The sequence below is a fragment of the Somniosus microcephalus genome, chromosome 9, assembly GCF_052327205.1.
Source record: "Somniosus microcephalus isolate GS21.2 chromosome 9, FLI_Smic_1.0, whole genome shotgun sequence".
Classification (NCBI taxonomy): domain Eukaryota; kingdom Metazoa; phylum Chordata; class Chondrichthyes; order Squaliformes; family Somniosidae; genus Somniosus; species Somniosus microcephalus.
In genome coordinates, this window is record NC_140995.1 from 137,659,818 (window position 1) to 137,682,377 (window position 22,560).

At 49.5% G+C, this 22,560-nt stretch overlaps 1 protein-coding gene across 12 annotated transcripts in view; it reads left to right on the forward strand.

Annotated features, from left to right (window-relative positions):
- tbc1d32 (TBC1 domain family, member 32) overlaps positions 1 to 22,560 on the forward strand; it is a 404,895-nt gene that overhangs the window by 6,850 nt on the left and 375,485 nt on the right. The gene's annotated exons all lie outside the window — the stretch shown is intronic.

Consider the following 22,560-nt stretch of genomic DNA (forward strand, 5'->3'; position numbering starts at 1 on the left):
CATCTGCTATTGGGTTTTGTAAGGTTCTCAAAATTCCCACATTCCCCCAAGGTTATTAATAAAGGGGACCCTGTATGGGCAATTTAAAACGGGTACCCAAAAAGATGGCGTCCGCACCTTGCGACCAAAAGCCTGTAAGATTTTAAAAGCTTGGACTCTGTAGCACAAACCGGCAGCTTTGGGAAATCGAAACTTAAAATGCATTTCTGTGAAAAGAGCTTTGGGTTTGAAAAGCCAGACAGCTAGGCAAACATTGAATATGCATTGCGTCAGATCGAAACAGATCAGCCCAGTTAGGCCTAAGCGTAAGGCCATTAGTTTGTCCGCATAAATAATTGGAAACAGCTCAAGGGAGCCACCAAAGCTGGACAGGCTGATTAAAAGGCATTAATGACAATATAACCCGGACATTGGGGCCATTAGGTGCGATAAACGGCCATCTAAAGCCAGTTAACTTAGATTGGTATAATCATTTAAAACAGCCCGCCAAAAGTTGGACAATAGACTGACCTGATTTGGCGCGCAGATAAGGGTTTTCAATGGGAGTATAATTATAGGCCCATTGGTAGCCACGTTGCTCTTGCTGGCGCCGCTCTCTCTTCCTCCTGCGCTTGCCACCTAGCCACTGCCCGTGGCTTCCCCAAATCCATCGGGGACGCCGGCACAGCACCAGGCGAACGCGGGCAGGCCAGGCGACGAGATGAGATGAAATCAGACAAGATGATTTCGAAGAAGATTGAAGAACGCTTCGAATAATCGGGCCTTCAATCCAGCCGACCTTCGACTATCTTCATGCAACATTCAACCGCTACCCGAAGAAGAAGAAGAACCATCATCCCTGCGAGGTAAAGTACCCAAGCAAAGACTTTAATCTCTGGGTACTTTACCGGGACGACGCCCTTGCCGCGCCCTGAGACCACGTGATGACGGCAAGCTCCATAGAGCACAAAGAGCGAACCCCAAAACACCACAACCGTTATAACTCAGCAGATTTGGACTTGGTGAGCATGAATTCCTGGCCCCTCTTAGCTTAATCTAGTTCAGTATTATAGGTGGGATAAGGGTGAAGGGATTTTGTTAATGTGTGTTCCCTCGATGTGCAGTGTGTTCCCCATTCCCATTTAAGTAGATTCTTTTGATAAGCCTGTAACTACATAGTGACTTCTCAGTATTTGTAATTCTTACTTGTGTTTTAATAAAATCTTGGTTTTCTCACATCCAAACCACTTGTCTACTCGTTTTCTGTATCACCGCCTGTACCTAAGTCCGGTGTCGAGAACCCAGGGGTGTGGGAGCGATTCGAACCGCTCACAGGCAGTCAGGGGCATAACTGACTGGGCACACGCCACCCCCTACAGAAAATGGCGACCACGGCAGGACAGCGGCAACAGGGTTGCGATACTGTAGACAATGGTTCGGATGAGCAAACCATGATGGATGAAAGGATTTCTGATTATGTGTTTAGCAAGGTGAATATCACTAAGAAGTGGATCACCACTCTGTTAAGGGCTGGGCGTCCGGTAGATGCAGCAGCTAAGTGGACAGAGGGAAAGGAACACAAGAAGTCCTTAGAAAAGGCAGTCTGGCTGATGTGTTTCAAAAAGCAGGTCCAGCTTTTGGATGGGCTCGTTGCAGCACAGGCAGCCGAGTTAAAGGAGTCAGCCCTGGAGATCCAGGATAAGGCTCTAGCAGGGGAGAAGATATTGGTAGCATTGCAGGCCTTGAATCAGGAGAGAGTGTATTTAATGGGAGAACACAAGGCCCAGTTGGAATACCTACAGTGCCAAGTCACCGAAGCCAAGGGAAATGAGTTAAGGTTGCGGGAAAAGAACGCCCGCTTGGCAAGGCAAGTTAGGGAACAAGAAGAGAAAGTACAGGAGGTAAAGGCAGCTTACAAGTTAGCGAGCGAACAGGGGTTTGAGGAGGCAGACCACGGCCCCTGCAAAGAGCGGATAGAAAATCTGAGCCGGGCCCTCAGGAAGGCAAAAGGCATGGTATGCCTTATAAGCCCGAAGGCAGATCAAGCGGATTTTATGGGGAACGAGGGGAGGACAGTTCAAACATCACCGGTAGTGCCCAGGGACGGCCCGGTTGAGGGACAGGAGGTCTCACGACCACCACCCGTAGCACCAAGTTTCAGCGAGGTTTGGCAGCAAGGGGGGGTGGAGCCAGAGGTGGAAGCAGAGGTGGAGCAAACCCCGCCAGAGAGGTCGGAGCTGGGACCGATGTGCCCAGCCCGGCATCGGAGGTTCGGCCCACCCGTCAATGGCGACGATGAGGGACCCCTCCAAAACCAGTTCGTATTACCCTATATCACCCAACAGCTTAGGGCTATGGTGACATCCCGAAGCTGTCCGAAAAGGGAGAACCCTCGATCCACTTCAGGGACATAGAGCAGGCAGCCAGCATCAACGACTGTGATGCTGCTGAGCAGGCCAAGATGCTGCTATTCTCCCTGGAGAGTAGACTCCTCCAATCCCTCTCTGACGAGTGTAAGAAGGGGCAGAGCGGGTATGAGGAGCTCAGGGATTCAGTTCTGGAGGCCATGGGGATGAATGAGGGAAGTCCTTTCTCCCGTGTGCAGAAGACGGTCCAGCTAGCGGGGGAAACCCCGCAGGCTTTCGCGGACCGGTTATGGCCGGTATACCGGAGGGCCTGTCCGGGGCCGCTGAACGGGGATCCCCTGGCCCATTGGTTACGTTGCCTGGTGGCGAACAGCTTGCCACAGGTCCGGGCCAAGGCAGAAGTCTGGTTCGACCCCAAGAACCCCCAGACCACCGAACTTACGGTGATCAGACAGTTGACTCTAGCCTATAAAAATGGTAGGGGAACCGATGCATACCCACCTAAGGGGAAGGTGCATGAGGTAAAACCCGGACCGGGTAGGAAAGAGTGGCACCAGGAAGGGAATAACCCCCCCCCCCCCCCCAACACAAAGACGAATTGTTACGGGTGCGGGAAGGATGGTCACTGGCGGAAGGAGTGCAAAAATCCTTGGAAAGATAACAAGGGAAAGAATTCCACAGCCCCAGCCCAAAAGGCGGGGGTAGGAATCCCTCCCGCAGAGGTCGAGTCACTTTTGGACACCATGAGGTCCTTATTGACTGGCCAGGGGAGAGTAGCAGCTGCTACCGGTGCTCTGACCCCGTCAGCCCCACCCAACCAACAGCCCTGACTAGAGCCAGCGCAGCCTGTTTACCTGTGTTCTCTCCGGTACGATGAATGGAAAAGACCCCTCTTGGAGATGGAGGTAGAAAAGGTGACGGGGACCTATCTGTTAGACACGGGGGCATCATGCACCGTGGTCTACTCAGCTAACCCCTCCACCTCGCCTCTATCTAACGGGGTCCCATACAGTCTGTCGGGGTTCACAGGCAAAGAACAGGCTGGCTCGTTTTCCATCCCGCTTGCCATTCGTTTAGGACTGCTCCGCTCTAAGTGGACCTGTGTCCTGATGAAATGGGAAGTGGAGGGTGGAAGAGGGGTCCTGGGAGCCGACTTTATTGTATGCCACGGGATCCTAATAGATTTGAGAAATCATTGCCTATGGGGGGCAGGTAAAGGAAAGGACGGTGAGATAGTAATGATCCCAGGAAAGGAAAGGAAGGGGACCTTATGCACCATGAAGCCCAAAGAGGGTTATAACCTCGAGCTTATGGTCAGCAACACCCCACAGGAGTTCCAGGCATTTGTGCAGGCCCACCTGGCCACATTTGCCACACACAAACATGACTGCGGGAGGGTCAACGGGTTTGAGGTCAGCGTAGACGGGGACCCCATGGCCCGACCACAGAAACAGTATAACTTCCCCAGGGAAGTGGAGCCAGACATGGAAGCAGCCATGTCCTCATTAGTACAGCAGGGAGTCCTGAGACCGATAGCCACCCACGTAAACTCTCCATTGTGGCCAGTTAGAAAGCCGGACAATTCCTGGAGGGCTATGGTGGACTATCGGGTGCTCAATAGTAACATCCCAGCCTGTGCACCCAGTTGCCGACCTGATAGGAAGTATTCCAGCATCCGCGACCACTTTCACGGTGCTGGATATTTCCAACGGGTTTTGGTCCATCCCTTTACGAAGGAAGGATCAGTACAAGTTTGCCTTTACGTTTAAAGGGCAACAGTACACGTGGAACTGCTTGCCGCAGGGCTTCCACAACAGCCCCAGCATTTTCCATCAGTGCATAGCAAACAGTTTAAAGGATTTTAGCCAGCCCAGACAGTTGGTCCAATATGTGGATGACCTGCTCCTGTTCACTGATTCAAGAGAGGAGCTTGGCCGAACTGCTGGAGCTGCTCAGGCAAAAGGGTTTTAAAGTAAACCCCAAGAAAGTACAGATCGGCCAGCAGGAGGTGAAATTCCTAGGTCTGACCGTCCCCGCTGGAGAAAGGGCCATAGATAAGGCTAGGAGGGAAGCGGTACAGGAGTTACCGGTCCCCAACGCAGTCACGGGTGTGAGGTCATTTCTAGGGCTAACCGGGTACTGCAGAGACTTTATTGAGGACTATGCAGCCACCGCAGCCCCTCTGCTCCGACTCCTACACAAGGGAGTGGAGTGGCTTTGGGATGAGGGTTGCCAGGCAGCATTCGTCAGGCTCAAGAAAGACTTGCAGACCGCACCAGCTTTAGGGGCCATAGATGGGGGGGAAAGAGTTTTTCCTGGAGGTGGCAGCCAGTGGGGATAGCCTGAGTGCTGTGCTGCTGCAAGAGCGGCACGGCAGGGGAAGGCCGGTGGTCTACTCCTCTAGGATACTCGCAGATGTGGAAAGGAGCTACTCCAATTGTGAGAGGCACCTCTTGGCCACACATTGGGCTGTGAAAAGATCACTGATCTTCACAGGCACCTCTCCCATCACCCTCCTCACCCATCACACACCCACCCAGATGCTTCTGGATGGGAGGATCAAGGATGGAACAGTGAGCAGTGCCCGCATTGCTCGCTGGACCCTCCTCCTCTCATAGATGGATCTCAAGGTGAAGGGTCTCTGCGAGCCAAAGCTCACAGCCAACCTGGTACAGGTAGACTACCCTTTATCCGGACTTCCGAAAACCGAAACCCTCTAAAAACCGAAGGTTTTTTCGTTCACCGTAAGTCGTGCGTACGACTTACACTGAACGAAAAAACCTTCGGTTTTTAGAGGGTTCCGGTTGCGGAAGTTCGGATAAAGGGTAAGTCGTGCGCACGACCCCCCGCCGACCCCCCCCCCCCCGCCAGCCCCGACAACCGCCGACCCCCCCCCCCCCCCCCCGCCGCGGACCCCGCCAGCCCCGACAACCGCGGACCCCGACAGCCGCGGACCCCGCCAGCCCCGCCAACCCCGACCCCCGCCGACCCCGACTGACTTACGCTGAGCGTCAGCGTAAGTCGTGCGCACGACCCCCCGCTGACCCACCTTCCGAAATCCGAAATTCTCCTTTATCCGAAACTCGGCTGGTCCCGAGGTTTTCGGATAAAGGATAGTCTACCTGTATATCCTGGAGCAGCCCACTGGTGTTCCATTGAAGGGGTTTGGGAAGTGAACATAGGTTTATGGGCCGGGATACATCCCATAGGCCACGAGATCTATGTAGACGGTTCCAGCACGGTATCTGCTGGCGAGCGCCTCACGGGGTGTGGAGTTTATGACCCAGCGACAAACATTGCCCTGGCAATTAAGCTCCCCAGCACCATGAGCGCCCAGCAGGCTGAACTGTCCGCGGTAGTGTACGTCTTTACACACACCAAAATCTTCCCTACCCCATACACAATTTGCTCGGACAGCACGTTCACGTGCAATTTGTGTACGGAGTACCTGGCCATCTGGTCCCGCCGCGGATACACCTCCGCTGACGTGAGACCCCTCACAGCAAAACCCCTGCTGGAAAAGATCATAGCAGCAGTGGGGGAGGAAGGGGAGATTTTCATCCACAAGATGAATGCCCATTCCTCCACAGAACCCCGCAGCCAGGGCAACCAGCAGGCTGACATGCTCGCCAAGGAGGGTGCCCGCACAGGCATTTTCTGGGACCCCTACGGGTCCAGACCCATGGCGGCAGTCAGAGGTAGGGACGAGACCCAAGGGAGTGCAGGGGTAGCGTTAGTCCCGGACCTTAAGATGGTCCAAGCCCAAGACCCTGTCCTCAAGGCGGTCCTCAGTGCAGTAACTGAGGGAAAAGGGGTAGAGGGTCCGTACGGCATAGCAACCCTCTCCGTAAAAGAGGGCATGCTGTTCCGGGGGGAACAGTGGTTGTGCCGCAGCAACACCGGAGGGAATTCCTTCAACTGGCCCATGAGGGTCCAGGAGCGGGACACCCCGGGCCTGAGACCACCTGGCAGCGGGTGGAACAGGCGGGATGGTGGCCGGGACTCAGGGAAGATGTCTGCGAGTTCTGTGCAGGCTGTCTTGTGTGCACTGCTAATAACCCTGACCCCCACAAAAGGAAGGTACCTATGGGACACACCAGGAGGGTAGAGGGACCATGGCAGTCGATACAGGTCGACTACATCGGGCCCCTGCCCTCCGCCCAGGGAGACTATAAATACTGCCTAGTCCTGGTGGGTGTGTTCACGAAATGGGTAGAGGCCTTCTCCTGCAGAATGGCCACAGCTCTGGGTACTGCCAGGATCCTGGTCCAGGAAGTGTTCTTGCGGTGGGGACTACCACAGTATGTGGAGTCCGACCAAGGGAGTCACTTTACCGGACAGGTGATGCAGAATACCCTTATGCTGCTAGGCATCGAGGGGAAGTGGCACGTGGCCCACAACCCACAGTCATCAGGGATTGTGGAAAGAATGAATAGGACCCTAAAGGAAAGGTTGCAGAAGGAGATGGTGGACTCGCCCCGTAAATGGGCCGAGGTCCTACCGTTGGTTCTGATGGGGATCAGGGCCAGCCAGTCTAAAAGCACTGGGTATTCACCGTACGAGCAGATGACTGGCAGGGTTATGTGGACCCCCACCCATGTACTAGTCCCGGTGCTCACGGAGGGAAACCGGAACAGTTTCGCCCAAAACCTCTGAGCACCTTAAACAGGTCCACGAGTAGGCGGCTGGGAACATGGGAAGACAGCATCGGAGTAACCGATTGCTGCTCGAACCCCGAAAGCACCACGAGTGGGAGGTAGGAGATCAGGTCATGGTGAGAAACTATGCCCGAGTAGGAAGTTTGGAACCATTGTACATGGGGCCCTACAGCATTGTAGATAAAGCCAGCCCCATGGTATACGCCGGTAAGATGCCTTGGCGCACCAAATGGTTCCATATTAACCAGTGCAAACTGTTTCAACCTGAGAGGAGAAAACAGCCAGTTGGGGTAGGGTCTGAGGATAAAATTTCACAGACTGCACGGGCAGGCGCTGTGGCTTGTTTAAGGGGAGGGGCCATCCCGCCCACCGATTGGGACACCCCCCCCCCCCCACCTCTTCTGGGATCCAGATGAGGAGGGACCTGAGGGTGAAGACCCCGCCCCTAACCCAGGTGTAGAGGAGGAGGGACCAGAGGGCGAAGACCCCGCCCCGGACCCAGGTTCGGGACCTGGGGGTGGAGACTCTCAGCCTGCAGCAACGGGCTGCGAAGAGTTACCTGCCCCTAGCGCAGGTTCGGGAGAGGTTAAACCTAAGGGGGAAGATCCCCAGCCAGCGGCAGTGGTGAGCCCACAGACCGCACCGGAGGGGGCAGCGGTTCGGGTTAAAGGCCAACCAGCCAAGAAAACCCCACCCGCCAAAGTACCTAGAAGGTCCCCATGGACGCCCCAGCCGAGAAAGCCATGGTCACCAGCTCCCCAGTTTAAAGGGACAGCCTCCCGAGGCATGGGGAAGTCAAAGGACAGAGGACCCCAGCCAGCAGCCGCAGGCGGCGAGGGACCAACCGTGCAGGACGGTGCGGCCACGCCGGAGGGAGCAGTGTGCCGCAGCCCAACCAGGAATTAGGCTGGCCGCCCGGAGACGGGCGGCGGATTTTTATAGTTTAGGTAATTTAAGTTTTGGTTATTGTTAAGTTTAGGTATTTAGCTTAAGTTTGGGTGTTTTAGCTTAAGTTAAGTAAGGTGATGGGTAGTTTTAATTAAGTAGTATCTGCTAAGAGTGTGTATACTTGAGTCGAGGTTGCGGGACCCGACTATGCTTCGCCCAAGCCAGAGAATCTCTTGGGGACCTGGCTGTATGTTTTTGTATCTGTTGCAGAAAGACTTTCGGGATGAAGGGGAGCGTAATCCTACTCGCCCTGATCGGACTGAGCCTGGGAAAAAGGGGCGACGTGGAGGACTCTCACATCTACGGGTGCTCGGGGGAGAGAGCACCTATAGCAACCGACTGGAGCAGCGAAATGGGATGCGGAGGAGACCACCATCTACGTCCACGAGGGAAGGTGGCCAGGGTGGCTGGGGTCCAATTCGTCTCAGTACTCCAGCCAGACTGGGTTCACGTACGGGGAGGCCTCCCTCCTGTGCCCCAGGGTACAGGTCGTTACCACAAGGGTCAGCGTCACCGTAGGGAAACGTGTATGTTTAACGTGCAAGGGACACATTCCTCTGGATAGGTGGTGGTGGCTCAGAAAGCTGAGCAAAGATATGAGAAACCCCGCAGTCGAGTGGGAACGGTTGGGGAATAATACCCACCGGACGATTACAGGGACTCACGGAGGATTAAGTGTGTGTTGGGACAAGTGGTGGGAACCGGATCAAGGGATTTATATCTGTATGTGGGGGTCAGAGAGAGTCTGCCCCGCAGGCATATCCATCATTTTCCACCGGCAGTGGCAAGACACCAGGGAGGGGATGAAGTGGGATACCAGCCTGAAGGCGTGCGCGGTTCCATTCTCCCCGATCCCAGTCAATGCCACTGAGCTTGTGACCCGCCCCCGAAAGCCCCTGCCCACGACGCAGGTGGCGAGGTTACCCAGAGAAGGGTGTCCCACCACCACCAAGGGACCAGGGAATGGGCTGGTACTAGTGCCTATAGATCAGGTGCTGTACCAGGGGGTACACTATGCGGTAGCCTCCGTGATTTTAAATCTCACCGAGGTACATTTACCGGAGTGGTGCCCCAAAGAAACAGAGCAGCTATACCAGGCCCTATTAAAGGACATGTTCAGGAAGTTTTATGAGTTCGATTTTGCCAATGTTGACAAAACCGAACTGTACACCACACACGCGAGTTTTTGGGCAATGCAGGGAGACAAAGAAGGGGAGTATGGAATGATGTTTTTACTGCGTTCAACACTGGGTCCTCTGTCACCAACAGTTTGGATGACATAGAGCTGCAGACCCAGATAAACGGTTTAAAAACACAGTTAAGGAGGATATTACTGGATGAGAACAAAGTAGTAGGCTCAGAGTTGCATGAGGACCAGGCCATGACGGTCCATTTAAAGGAGATCATAGCGGAGTTGGAGAAGCACGCAATGACGGTAAATGCCCTCATAAGGGAGGACAGAAATGCTTCTGACCAGGCTGCGCAGAACGAGGTGTGCATGCTGTATGGGGCGTGGTTGCTGGGCGAGGGCCGCAGTAATCTGGAGGATTTAAAACAGGGTTTAGACCCCTCCTGGATCAGCAACAAGAACCTCGCAGCCCTCCATCCGTTTGAGAATGCATTAAGCCCGTGCCAACTCCGGCTAGCTTCAGAAGCCTACCCAGTCCCAGTGGATTGTGGGCAGTCCAACCACACGATCATGGGAGTAGTAGTTAGGATGCCGGTCATGGGTAGGACAGCCCGACCCACACCGGTATACAGGGTAGAGAACATTGGAGTCATTCAAGGGAGTGCACACATTCGTTTCACAGCGGTCCCACCTTACGTCATAAAGTGGGAGCACGCTATGACAGGTACTGACCTCTCAGGGTGCCGGAGCCGGGGAGCGCACATAATCCTGTGTCCCCAGCACTTGAATGCCTATTCAAAACCACAGTGCGGGTTCAGAGCTGCTGGCGCGAAACCTATAAATTGTACCATGGAGGCAATGGCACAAGGCCATGTTCCCCCACAGGTAGCATATATAGGAGGTGGGACACAATGTCACCACAGGAGCGTCCCACTACCAGCATGGTGTCCGGTTAGTGACAGCAGTTTCTGTTTTAAACCCAAGTCAGAAGTTCAAGTGGCCCAGGAGCGAATTGTCCCCATTCCTGAACCCTCCACTGTTCACCTCACTGTAAAGGAGAATTTTACCAACCTGCAGAAGTACGTAGCGCATTTCGGCTACGAAATTCCCCCTCTCCCTGAACACCTTACCAAAATACTCAAAGCCGTCAAAGTTTCACAGAAACATTTTTACACTCTAGAGCAGAAAACAGTAGAGATAGGGGCTAAGATATTGGATATTGTGATTCCACCCTGGTGGGACATTTTCAATAACATAGCGGTCCCTTCGTGGATCAGACTGGCTTCCCACATTCTCGTGGTTTGCCAGTTAGGGATAGTGTTGTATCTAGTCTGCATCCAGTGCAAGGGAATAGGTCAGATGCTAGAATTCCGAAACCAGAGGAGCTGGAAGGAACGTTATGTGAAGGTGGAGGGAGAGACACCTGTTTGAGTTTTTGTATTTCTGATTAAAGATTGTTGTTTCTTGTGTTTTGTTTTTAATAAAGATTTTGCGACGCGTTGTTAATAAAGATGTCTGTGTAGCAAGTGGTGCAGGGGTGTTGGACCCCTCCATACTTGGATGTGTGTGAAAGACTGTAATTATTCTATGTATGTTTATGTACACTACATTTTCGCAGAATGGGAAGTGCATGTGTCGTGGGATCATAGATAGGTAATTACAGGGGAAGATTGACTATGGAGGGTCGGAAATTTTGCTCACCTTGTAAGGATGATTCTTCAAGCAAGTTTTAGTATCTCGGGGGAGTGTAAGGTTCTCAAAATTCCCACATTCCCCCAAGGTTATTAATAAAAGGGACCCTGTATGGGCAATTTAAAAAGGGTACCCAAAAAGATGGCATCTGCACCTCGTGACCAAAAGCCTGTAAGATTTTAAAAACTTGAACTCTGTAGCACAAACAGGCAGCCTTGGGAAATCGAAACTTAAAATGCATTTCTGTGAAAAGGACTTTGGGTTTGAAAAGCCAGACAGCTAGGCAAACATTGAATATGCATTGCGTCAGATCGAAACAGATCAGCCCAGTTAGGCCTCAGCGTAAGGCCATTAGTTTGTCCGCATAAATAATCGGGAAACAGCTCAAGGGAGCCACCAAGGCTGGACAGGCCGATTTAAGATGCATTAATGACAATACAACCCGGACATCGGGGCCATTAGGTGCAATAAACGGCCATCAAAAGCCAGTTAACTTAGATTGGTATAATCATTTAAAACAGCCCGCCAAAAGTTGGACAATAGACTGACCTGATTTGGCACGCAGATAAGGGTTTTCAATGGTATAATTATAGGCCTATTGGTAGCCACGTTGCTCTTGCTTGCTTGCTGGCGTGCGCTCTCTCTTCCTCCTGCACTTGCCACCTAGCCACTGCCCGTGGCTTTCCCAAATCCATCAGGGACGCCAGCATAGCACCAGGCGAACGCGGGCAGGCCAGGCGATGAGACGAGATGAGATGAGATGAAATCAGACGAGATGATTTCGAAGAAGATTGAAGAACGCTTCGAATAATCGGGCCTTCAATCCAGCCGACCTTCGACTATCTTCATGCAACATTCAACCGCTACCCGAAGAAGAAGAAGAACCATCATCCCTGCGAGGTAAAGTACCCAAGCAAAGACTTTAATGTTGGGGTACTTTATTGGGACGACACCCTTGCCGCCCTGAGACCACGTGACGACGGCAAGCTCCAGAGAGCACAAAGAGCGAACCCCAAAACCCCACAACTGTTATAACTTAGCAGATTTTGACTTGGTGAGCATGAATTCCTGGCCCCTCTTAGCTTAATCTAGTTCGGTATTATAGGTGGGATAAGGGTTAAGGGATTTTGTTAGTGTGTGTTCCCTCGATGTGCCGTGTGTTCCCCATTCCCATATAAGTAGATTCTTTTGATAAGCCTGTAACTAAATAGTGACTTCTCAGTATTTGTAATTCTTACTTCTGTTTTAATAAAATCTTGGTTTTCTCACATCCAAACCACTTGTCTACTCGTTTTCTGTATCGCCGCCTGTACCTAAGTCCGGTGTCGAGAACCCAGGGGTGTGGGAGCGATTCGAACCGCTCACAGGCAGTCAGGGGCATAACTGACTGGGCACACGCCACCTCCTACAGTTTAAAGAAAAAAGACTTGCATTTTTTTTGTGCCTTTCACAATCACTGGACTTTAAAGCCAATGAAGTACTTTTTGAAGTGTAGTCTCTTGTAATGTAGGAAACGTGGCAGCCAAATGGCACACTGCAAGCTCCCACAAACAGCAATGTGATAATGACCAGATCATCTGTTTTAGTGATGTTGATTGAGGGATAAATATTGGCCTGGACTCCGGGGATAACTACCCAGCTCTTCTTTGAATTAGTGCCATGGGATCTTTGAAGTCCGTCTGAGAGAGCAGATGGGGCCTCGGTTTAACGTCTCGTCCGAAAGACGGCACCTCCGAAAGTGCAGCACTCCCTCAGTGCTGCACTGAGGTGTCAGCCTAGATTTTTGTGCTCAAGTCTCTGGAGTGATCCACCCCCTTCTGACTCAGAGGTGATGATGCTACCAACTGAACCACAGCTGACAATGTTTTGAAATACATTGTTGCACTCTTTGCTCTGCCTGGACCCTCTTTTATGGGGATATTGAGATGATCTTGGGAATAATCATGCCTTATGGGTTTACAGGAAAGCTGTCCAGGTTGCTTTGTATTTCATCCAGTCTAATTACAATTTAGATTGACATATATCTTGTAGGTGTTGTACCCATGTTTACTGTGACAGAATCATGTTTTTGTTTACTTTGTATATCACTACTTTGCTGACAGTTTAAGCCTTGTTATCGCTGTCAGTGCTAGTGGTGAAAGTATTTTCACAGATTATACAAACAAAATTTGTAACACAACCTTTGAGTATTGGTGACATTTCTGGGTTGCTACTGATACATGGTTCACTCAGTGATACAGTCTTGCACTTCAGTCACAGTGATAATATGCTCTCAGTTCATTATGCATAGAGGGGAAAACAGCAAATTGTTTAATTTGCCATGAACATCCAGCTCCATCCCTCAGCAGGATTGTCTTTGGGCCCTCCACTTCACTTCTTTCTTGAACAGAGGCCCAACCAATTGCCATCAATCCCATGGCTTCACTCCTCCCTATCTCTGTAACCACCTCCAGCCCTACGACCCGTCCTAGAACTCTGCGCTCCTCCAATCCTGGCCTTTTGTGCATCCCTGATTTCCTTCACCCCACCATTGGCGGCCCTGCCTTCAGCTGCCTTGATCCGAAGCTCGAGAATTCCCTCCCTAAACCTCTCCACCTCTCTACCTCTTTCCTCCTTTAAGACACCCCTTAAAACCTATCTCTTCGACCAAGCTTTTAGTCACCTGTCCTAATATCTCCTTATGTGGCTCGGTGTAAAATTTTGTCTGATAACGCTCCTGTGAAGCACCTTGGGATGTTTTACTACGTTAAAGGTGCTATATAAATACAAGTTGTTGTTATCACTCTCTTCTGCTTAATTGAGCTTAATTCACCTTCTCTATGCATGCCAAGTATCCACATGAAATGGTGACACTCAGCGTTTGCTGAGTTCTGTCTGCTTGTCAGGGACGTGCCTAATGACAATACCATTGGCAATAGTGTTTTTCCCTATTGACAATGTGTTGGCAATAGTGGTTTCTACACCACACCTTAATCCTAATTATGCAGGCCTGCCACGTTATCAATAGTCACTCTATTTGCTTCTCTTCCTGAAATTCTCTCCAGGGTTCTGACTGCAGAGTTGAGAAGCGACTGCGAAGGCCAAGTGTGGGAGTTAAACTGAAGCCAACTCAACCTGAACCCTCGCTATTGCCAACATTTGCTGAACTGATAAACAATGTCCACAGTCACTTAGACAGGTTGCTCCCAGCTCTGCTAATACTTTGTGCAGTTCTGCTGAGAGCCCACATGAATGTCTGTGCAAGTAGAAGGCTGGCCCGCAGTTCCCACTGAAACCTGGAAATCAGAGGGAATTTCCGCAACCCCTGAGAGCAGAGAATGACTTTAACCACCAACAGACAGCTGACCATTGCCAAATAGAGCTGGGTAACAACAAATTGAACGATTTTAGGGGAAAGCATCTCCATTTCAAGTATCCAGTGTCAGCATCAAGCACTCCACATCAGTTATAATCAAGTTAGATTTACTTTTCTGTAACAGTATACTGCAGACACAACATATGAAGGGCATTCTCACTTCACCATTTCAATTTCCCACACCAGCTCTCCATCTTGTGGCTTCCATGATTGAGGCTTTTTTTAATACTAATTCTTATATGTGGGCACTGCTGCAAGGCCGGCATTTATTGCCCATCCCCAGTTATCCTTGAGAAGGTGGTGGTGGGCCGCCTTCTTGAACTGCTGCAGTCTGTGTGGTGAAGGTACTCGCACAATGCTGTTATGTAGGGAGTTCCAAGAGTTTGACCCAGTGACATTGAAGGAACAGCAATATATTTCCACGTCAGGATGGTGTGTATCCTGGAGGGCAACATGCACGTGATGGTGTTCCCATGCACCTTCTGCCCTTGTCCTTCTAGGTGGTGGAGGTCGTGGGTTTGGGAGGTATGCTGAAGAAACCTTGGCTTTTTGTTGCAGTGCATCCTGTAGATAATACACACTGCAGCCACGGTACGTCAGTGATAAAGGGATTCAATGATTAATTTAGTGGATGAGGTGCCGTTCATGTGGACTGCTTTGGCCTGGATGGTGTGGAACTTTTTCAGTGTTATAGCAGTTCCGCCCAGTCAGGCAGGTGGAGAGTATTCCATTACACTTCTGACTTGTGCCTTGTAGGTGGTGGAGAGGCTCTGGGAGCCAGAAGGTGAATCACTAGCCAGCCACTAACCTGCTCCAGTAGCCGCAGGATTTATGTGGCTGATCCAGTTGATTTTTTGGTCAGTGGTGACCCCCAGGATGTTGATGGTGGGGGACTGGCCTATGGTAAAGCCAATGATTGTCAAGGGGAGGTGGTTAAGCTCTCTCGTTGGAGATGGTCATTGCCTGGCACTTGTGTGGTGCAAATGTAACTTGCCATTTATCAGTCCAAGCCTGAATGTTGTCCAGGTCTTGCTGCAGGCGGGCATGGACTAATCTATTATTTGAGGATTTGGGAATTCTGCTGAACACTGTGCAATCATTAGCAAACAGTCCCACTTCTAACTGTATGATGGAGGGAAAGTCATTGATAAAGCAGCAGAAAATAATTGGGCTCAGGACATTGCCCTGATATCCTTGGGGCTAAAATGATTGGCCTCCAGCAACCCCAGCCATCATCTTTTGTGCTAGGTATGACTCCAGCCACTGGAGAATTTCCCCCCTGATCCCTATTGATTTCAGTTTTACTCGGGCTCTTTGGTGCCGCACTTGGTCAAATGCTGCCTCAATGTTAAGGGCAGTTACTCACCTCGCCTCACCTCTGGAATTCAGCTCTTGTGTCCATGTTTTGACAAAGGCTGTAATGAAGTCTAGAGCCGAATGGTCCTGGTTGGACCCAAACTGAGCATTGGTGAGTAAGTGCTGCGTGATAGCATTGTTGATGACTCCATCACTTTGCTAATGATGGGGAGTAAGCTGATGAGGCAGTAATTGACCAGGTTGTATTTGTCCTTCCTGTTGTGGACAGGACGTACCTGAGCAATTTTCCACAAGGCGGAAGTCACACCCCCATCCACATCAATGGGGCGGAGGTGGAAAGGGTGGCCAGCTTTAAGTTCCTCGGAGTCCACATCACGGAAGACCTCTCCTGGTCCCTCAACACCTCCTCTCTGGTGAAGAAGGCCCAGCAGCGCCTATATTTCTTGAGGAGGCTGAAGGGATGTAATCTGTCACCCCCGATCCTCTCTAACTTCTACCGCTGCACTATAGAGAGCATCCTGACAAACTATCACGGTATGGTACGGCGGCTGTAGCTCCCATGACCGGAAAGCCCTGCAGCGGGTAGTCAAAACTGCCCAACGCATTACCGGCACCCGGCTACCGACCATAGAACATATATATCAGAAACGCTGCCTACGGAGGGCACGGACCATCATCAAAGACCCTACCCACCCCAGCCACAGTCTGTTCGCCCTCCTACCATCTGGAAGACGCTACAGATGCATTCGCACCCGTACGACCAGATTTAGGAACAGCTTCTTTCCCAGGGCTGTCATCCTACTGAACTCCACAAATAAACACTAAAGCCTGCACATCTGCCGATGCACTTTATTCACTTTATTATGGTCATATTTATGCTAATATATATGTACAAATGTATGTTGAAATGTTTAAGTGTCCTAATCCAAATTGTACACTCTCGGGAGCCGCAAGCCTACATTTCGTTGTACTGCACTTGTGCACTAACAATGACAATAAAAGTTGATTTGATTTGATTTGATTTGATTTGATTGTCAGGTAGTTGCCAGTGTTGTAGATGTACTGGAACAGATTAGCTAGGGACATAGCTAGTTCTGGAGCATAGGTCTTCAGCACTACAACTGGGATATCATCAGGGCCCATAGCTTTTGCTGTGCCCTGTGCACTCGGATGTTTCTTGATGTCACATGGCATGAATCAAGTGGACTGAAGACTGGCTTCTGTGATGGTGGGCACCTCAGGAGGAGGTCGCAAAGGATCATTACTTAGCACTGCTGATTTGAAGCAGGCAAACGCTTCAGCCTCACCTTTTGCACTCGGCTCCTGGGCTCCACCATCACTTAGGATGGAGATATTTGTGGAGCTGCCTCCTTCCTTTGTTGCTTACTTGTTGACAGGATGTGGCAGGGTTGCAGAGCTATGACCTGATCCATTGGATGTGGCATTGCTTAGCTCTGTCAATGGCATACTGCTTTAACTGTTTAGCATGCATGTAGTCCTGTATTGCAGCTTTATCAGGTTGGCACCTTATTTTCAGGTATGCCTATTGCTTCTTCTACACTCGTAATTGAGCCAGGGTTGGTAATTTAGCTTGATGGTGGTGGTGGTGGAGGAGTGAGGAATATACTGGGCTATGTGATTACATATTATGATGGTATGCAATTCTGCTGCTGCTGATGCCTATTGGATGTTCTTAATCTGTACCACTTAGTACGATGGTAGTGCCACACAACACAATGGAGTGTGTCCTCATTGTGAAGACGGGACTTGTTCTCCATGAGGATTATGTAGTGGTCACTTCTACCAATGTTGTCATGGACACATACAACTGCAACAGTTCGATTGGTGAGGATGAGGTCTTGTAGGTTATTCACTTGTGTTGGTTCTTTTAATACATGGTGTAATCCCAGTCTGGCAGCTATGTCCATCAGGACTCTACCAGCTTGGGTAGTGGTGGTACTACAGAGCCACTCTTGGTGATGGATTTTTAAGTCCCCCACCCAGAGTACGTTCTGTGTCCTTTCTACCCTTAGCACTTCCTCCATGGTGTTCAACATGGAGGAGTACTGACTCTCAACTGAAGGAGGGTTGTAGGTAGTAATCAGCAGGAGGTTCCTTGCCCATGCTTGACCTGAAGCCAGGAGACTTCATGGGGTCCAGAGTCAATGTTGAGGACTTCCAGGACCACTTCTCCGACTGTATAGCACTGTGCTCCTCCCTGTGGTAAGTCTTTCCTGCAGGTGGGACAGGTCATACATAGGGATGGCATTGGAGGAGTCTGAGATGTTCGCTGCTAGGTATGATTCTGTGAGTATGATTATGTCAGGCTGTTGCTTGACGAGCCTGTGGGCAACTTTCCCAACTTTGGCACAAGTCCCCAGATGTTAATGAGGAGGACTTTGCAGAGTCGACTGGGCTGGTTGTGCCTTTAATGGGTCCTGATTCGATGATTAAGTCACATCCGAGTGGTCTGTCCAGTTTTATTCTTTTCATTTCTAGTGGTTTAATATGACTGAGGGCCTTGCCATGTGTATTGCAGACAATACCTAAAGGATAAAAACAACAGAGAATGCTGGAAAAACTCAGCATGTCAGGCAACATCCGTGGAGAGAAATTTGAGTTGACGTTTCGGGTTGAAACCCTTCTTCAAAACTGGAAAGAAAATAAAAAGATCGAAGGCAAAGCTGCGATCGAACAAAAGAAGAAGAGGAGACAATAAAAAACTTGTACAGGTAGACTATCCTTTATCCCAACTTCCGAAAACCTCTAAAAACCGAAAGTTTTTTCGTTCAGCGTAAGTTGTGCGCACGACATGACCAGAGTGGCGCACGACTTATGCTGAGCAGGGCTGAGGGTCACAGAGTTCCCTCCTGGGTAGGAGATTGCAGGCCGAGCCGGGCAGCGTGAAGGAGATACCGGGAGAGTGAACCCAACAATACAGCGGCCCGTCCGATAGCTGCAGCGGCCCGTCCGATATTCTTTTCTCCACCCCCCACCCGACTCGACCCCCGACCCGTCCGATATTCTTTTCTCCACCCCCCACCCGACCCGACCCGACCCCCGACCCGTCCGATATTCTTTTCTCCACCCCCCACCCGACCCCCGACCCGTCCGATATTCTTTTCTCCCCCCCCACCCGACCCCCCGCCGACCCCCACCCCCGCCGAACCCCACCCCCGACCCCCCGCCGACCCCGACCCCCCGCCGACGCCGACCCCCGACCCCCCGCCGACCCCGACCCCCGACAAATTTCCCAATACCTTCTGAAATCCGAAAAATTCCGAAAATCGAAACTCAGCTGGTCCCAAGGCTTTCGGATAAGGGATAGTGTACCTGTACTTCTTGCAATCTAGTATACTGTATTCGCTGCTCACGATGCGGTCTCCTCTACATTGGGGAGACCAAACGCAGATTGGGCGACCGCATTGCGGAACACCTCCGTTCAGTCTGTAAGGGTGACCCCGAGCTTCCGGTCGCCTCTCACTTTAATTCACTGCTCCATTCCCACTTGGACCTCACCGTCCTTGGCCTCTTGTATCGTTCCACGGAAGCGCAACGTAAACTCGAGGAACAGCAAATCATCTTCCGATTAGGTACTTTGCAGCCTTCCGGACTCAATATCGAGTTCAATAATTTCAGATCATAACCTCGGCCTCTATTACTTTTTTCCTTTAAATTTTTTCCACCCCTTTGTTTTGGGTCCTCCTTCCCCCCCCCCCCCCTCCTTTCCTTTTGTTTCTCTCTCTCACCTGGCAGCTGTCCTTATCCTGCCAGTACACTTCACACCTAATCTCAGCTGCCTTTTGTCTCCACAGGCCCATTACCATCTCATCTGGCTTCTAATACCTTTTATTGTCTCCTCTTCTTTTGTTCGATCGCAGCTTTGCCTTCGATCTTTTTATTTTCTTTCCAGTTTTGAAGAAGGGTTTCAACCCGAAACATCAACTCAAATTTCTCTCCACGGATGTTGCCTGACCTGCTGAGTTTTTCCAGCATTCTCTGTTGTTATTTTGGATTTCCAGCATCTGCAGTATTTTGCTATAATACCTAAAGGATGGTGAGTTGTTCACCTGGAGCTACAGCGCACATATTGGGGAAAGGATAGAAGAGATGTTGAAGGGGACAGGAAGAGACCCAGTGGTCACTTACCCAAGGATTGCCTCAAAACTCAAAGATGGGGGTATGCAATGATGTTTGTTAGTATATTTCTAGTGTTTGGGAAAGGAGTAGAATTCACTAAAAAAATTGAGGACTTTAATGAATGACTGACTGACTGACTGGTATCATGGTGTAAAAACAACATAGAAACATAGAAGATAGGAGCAGGAGTAGGCCATTCGGCCCCTCGAGCCTGCTCCGCCATTCAATGAGATCATGGCTGATCATCCAAATTCGGTACCCCGTTCCTGCCTTCTCCCCATATCCCTTGATCCCTTTAGCCTTAAGAAATATATCCAACTCCTTGAATATATTTAATGAATTGGCCTCCACTGCCTTCTGTGGTAGAGAATTCCAGAGGTTCACCACTCTCTGGATGAAGAAATTCCTCCTCATCTCAGTCCTAAATGGCTTACCCCTTATCCTTAGACTGTGACCCCTGGTTCTGGACTCCCCGGCCATCGGGAACATCCTTCCTGCATCTAGTCTGTCCAGGCCTGACAGAATTTTATCGGTTCCGATGAGATCCCCTCTCAATCTTCTAAACTCCAATGAGTACAAGCCCAATCGACCCAATCTCTCTTTGTACGTCATTCCTGCCATCCCAGGTATCAGCCTGGTGAATCTTCGCTGCACTCCTTCCATGGCAAGAACGTCCTTCCTCAGATAAGGCGACCAAAACTGCACACAATACTCAAGGTGCGGTCTCACCAAGGCCCTGTACAACTGCAGCAAGACATCCTTGTTCCTGTTCTCGAACCCTCTTGCTACGAAGGCCAACATACCATTTGCCTTCCTAACCGCCTGCTGCACCTGCATGCTTACGTTCAGCGACTGGTGCACAAGAACACCCAGGTCTCTTTGCACTTCCCCTTCTCCCAATCTATTGCCATTCAAATAATAATCTACCTTCCTGTTTTTGCCACCAAAGTGGATAACCTCACATTTATCTACATTATAGTGCATTTGCCATGTTTCTGCCCAATCACCCAGCCTGTCCAAATCGTACAGGAGTTTCACAACATCCGCCTCACAGCATACCCTCCCACCCAGCTTTGTGTCAGGACTGGTACAGAAAAGACAGTTGCACCTAAATTAAGCAGGGATAAAGAAACATGTAAATAATGTTGTGGCAGCAATTAAGAATCATTAAAAGTCGATAGGTAGGGTAAGGCAGGGAGGAAACAAGATCCCAGATGAGACTGAACATAGGGTAGAAAGTAGTCAGCAGATGGGTAGGGAGTTAGTGAGTCAGAGACATGTGCATGAACCAATGACTAGGAAAAGGCAGATACCAGGAGCTGTGAAAGGAAGCAAATCAATATTAAGATGTTATATATGCAAATGCTGGAAGCATTAGAAATAAGATGCTGGACCTTGGAGGCATCCTAAATGCATGCAGGGGTATAGAGTGTTCAGAAAAGATCACTTTTGACAGAAAAAGAGTTGGTGTAGCTACTCTGGGTAGACATCTCTAACTTGAAAAAAAATCAAAGTTAATACTCTGGGTGTACTATAGACCTCCAGGTAAGCACAAGAAAGCAGACAGTTTGCTCTATGAAGAATAGAAATTTTATTTTAAGGGTGACTTCAATCAACCTAATATAAATTGGGAAAGTCCAACTTGCCTGGAGCTGTTAAATATAATGCAGTACTGCTTCATGACCCAGTGTTTGAGAAGCCGCTGGGGGCAATGCTTTTGGTATTCATAAGTGACCTAGAGAGAGGACACTTTTTCCTCCTGTTAATTTGGGCTGTACCTCAAACCAGGTTCAAGACATGAAAGGCCTATGCTCTAGCCCACTGGGCAACTCCGTTCCCCCATTTTTACCTTTCCATTTCTTGCACTGACAGGCCATTCAGATCTTGTTTTTTCAGTATTTGTGATAGATGCAAATTCACCCCAAAGCCATCCAGCTCATGTCCTCGTGTATTCACAGCATAACTCCAACTTTAGAAATAAAATCCAGAGTTAATGTTCTAATACAAACGCTGCAGGAAAATGCCTTCTCTTGACCAACTAGCATTGATAGCAACTCATTTAAGGAAAGTAAAGGGCAATTTTATGATTCATGGTAAAACTAAAGTATAAATGTTGAAAGTCATGGAAAAAAACTTGAATGCACAAAAGCCAAGAAACATAAATATAAATGTTATTCCTTGTATCATTCGGTAGCTGAGAATGATGTCTTTGACGCTCTGGTTTCAGCTACAGATGCAATGGCAGGCTTGCTTTTGAAAGTGTAGGTTGCAGACATGTTTTTTTGATTTAATAATGTCATCACACATTACTGAAGGTTGCTTCTGATTGGTCAGGAGTGGTATGAATATTTATAATATTAGTGACAGATATATCAATGGTGAATTAGTATCAGAGAAGCTTTTTAGAAAAGTCTGAAGAATTACATTGTCATCTTTCGTCAACTAAGAAAAAACACATGCTGGATTTTGACCAAATATGGAAACATGATATTTTTCCTCCTTTGTTCAAATCTGTATTTGTTTTTAAAATGTCCACACTGGGAGTTGTCTATCTATCCAGTCTAAGCACTGTTATCATCTTATTTAGTAGAAAACTGGGACTGAAATTCCTGTCTCAGTTAATCTTGGCAAAAGAGTAGATGTGAGTAAAAAATGGTGAAATGACATTTTTAGTCTTGTCTACTTGCACTAAAATTGGCAAAGGTGGGATTTTCAGGATCCACGTTTTATTTAAATCTTAACCCACTTTTTTGTAACCAGCTGTAGCGTATTTTCTAGTGTATATAGTTCTGTGTATTTTAGTGTTTAATGATTCTGGAGTTTACATGCAGTCTGTTCCGCAATTCAAAGCTGCTTAATTCAAATCTGATATTTCAAATTGTGTTTATCATTAAGTTTCCTATTTTGTTGTGTTATTTATGTTGTTTAATTCATATTAATTTTTTTTAGTGTGATCACAACTTTGAATTATCAAGA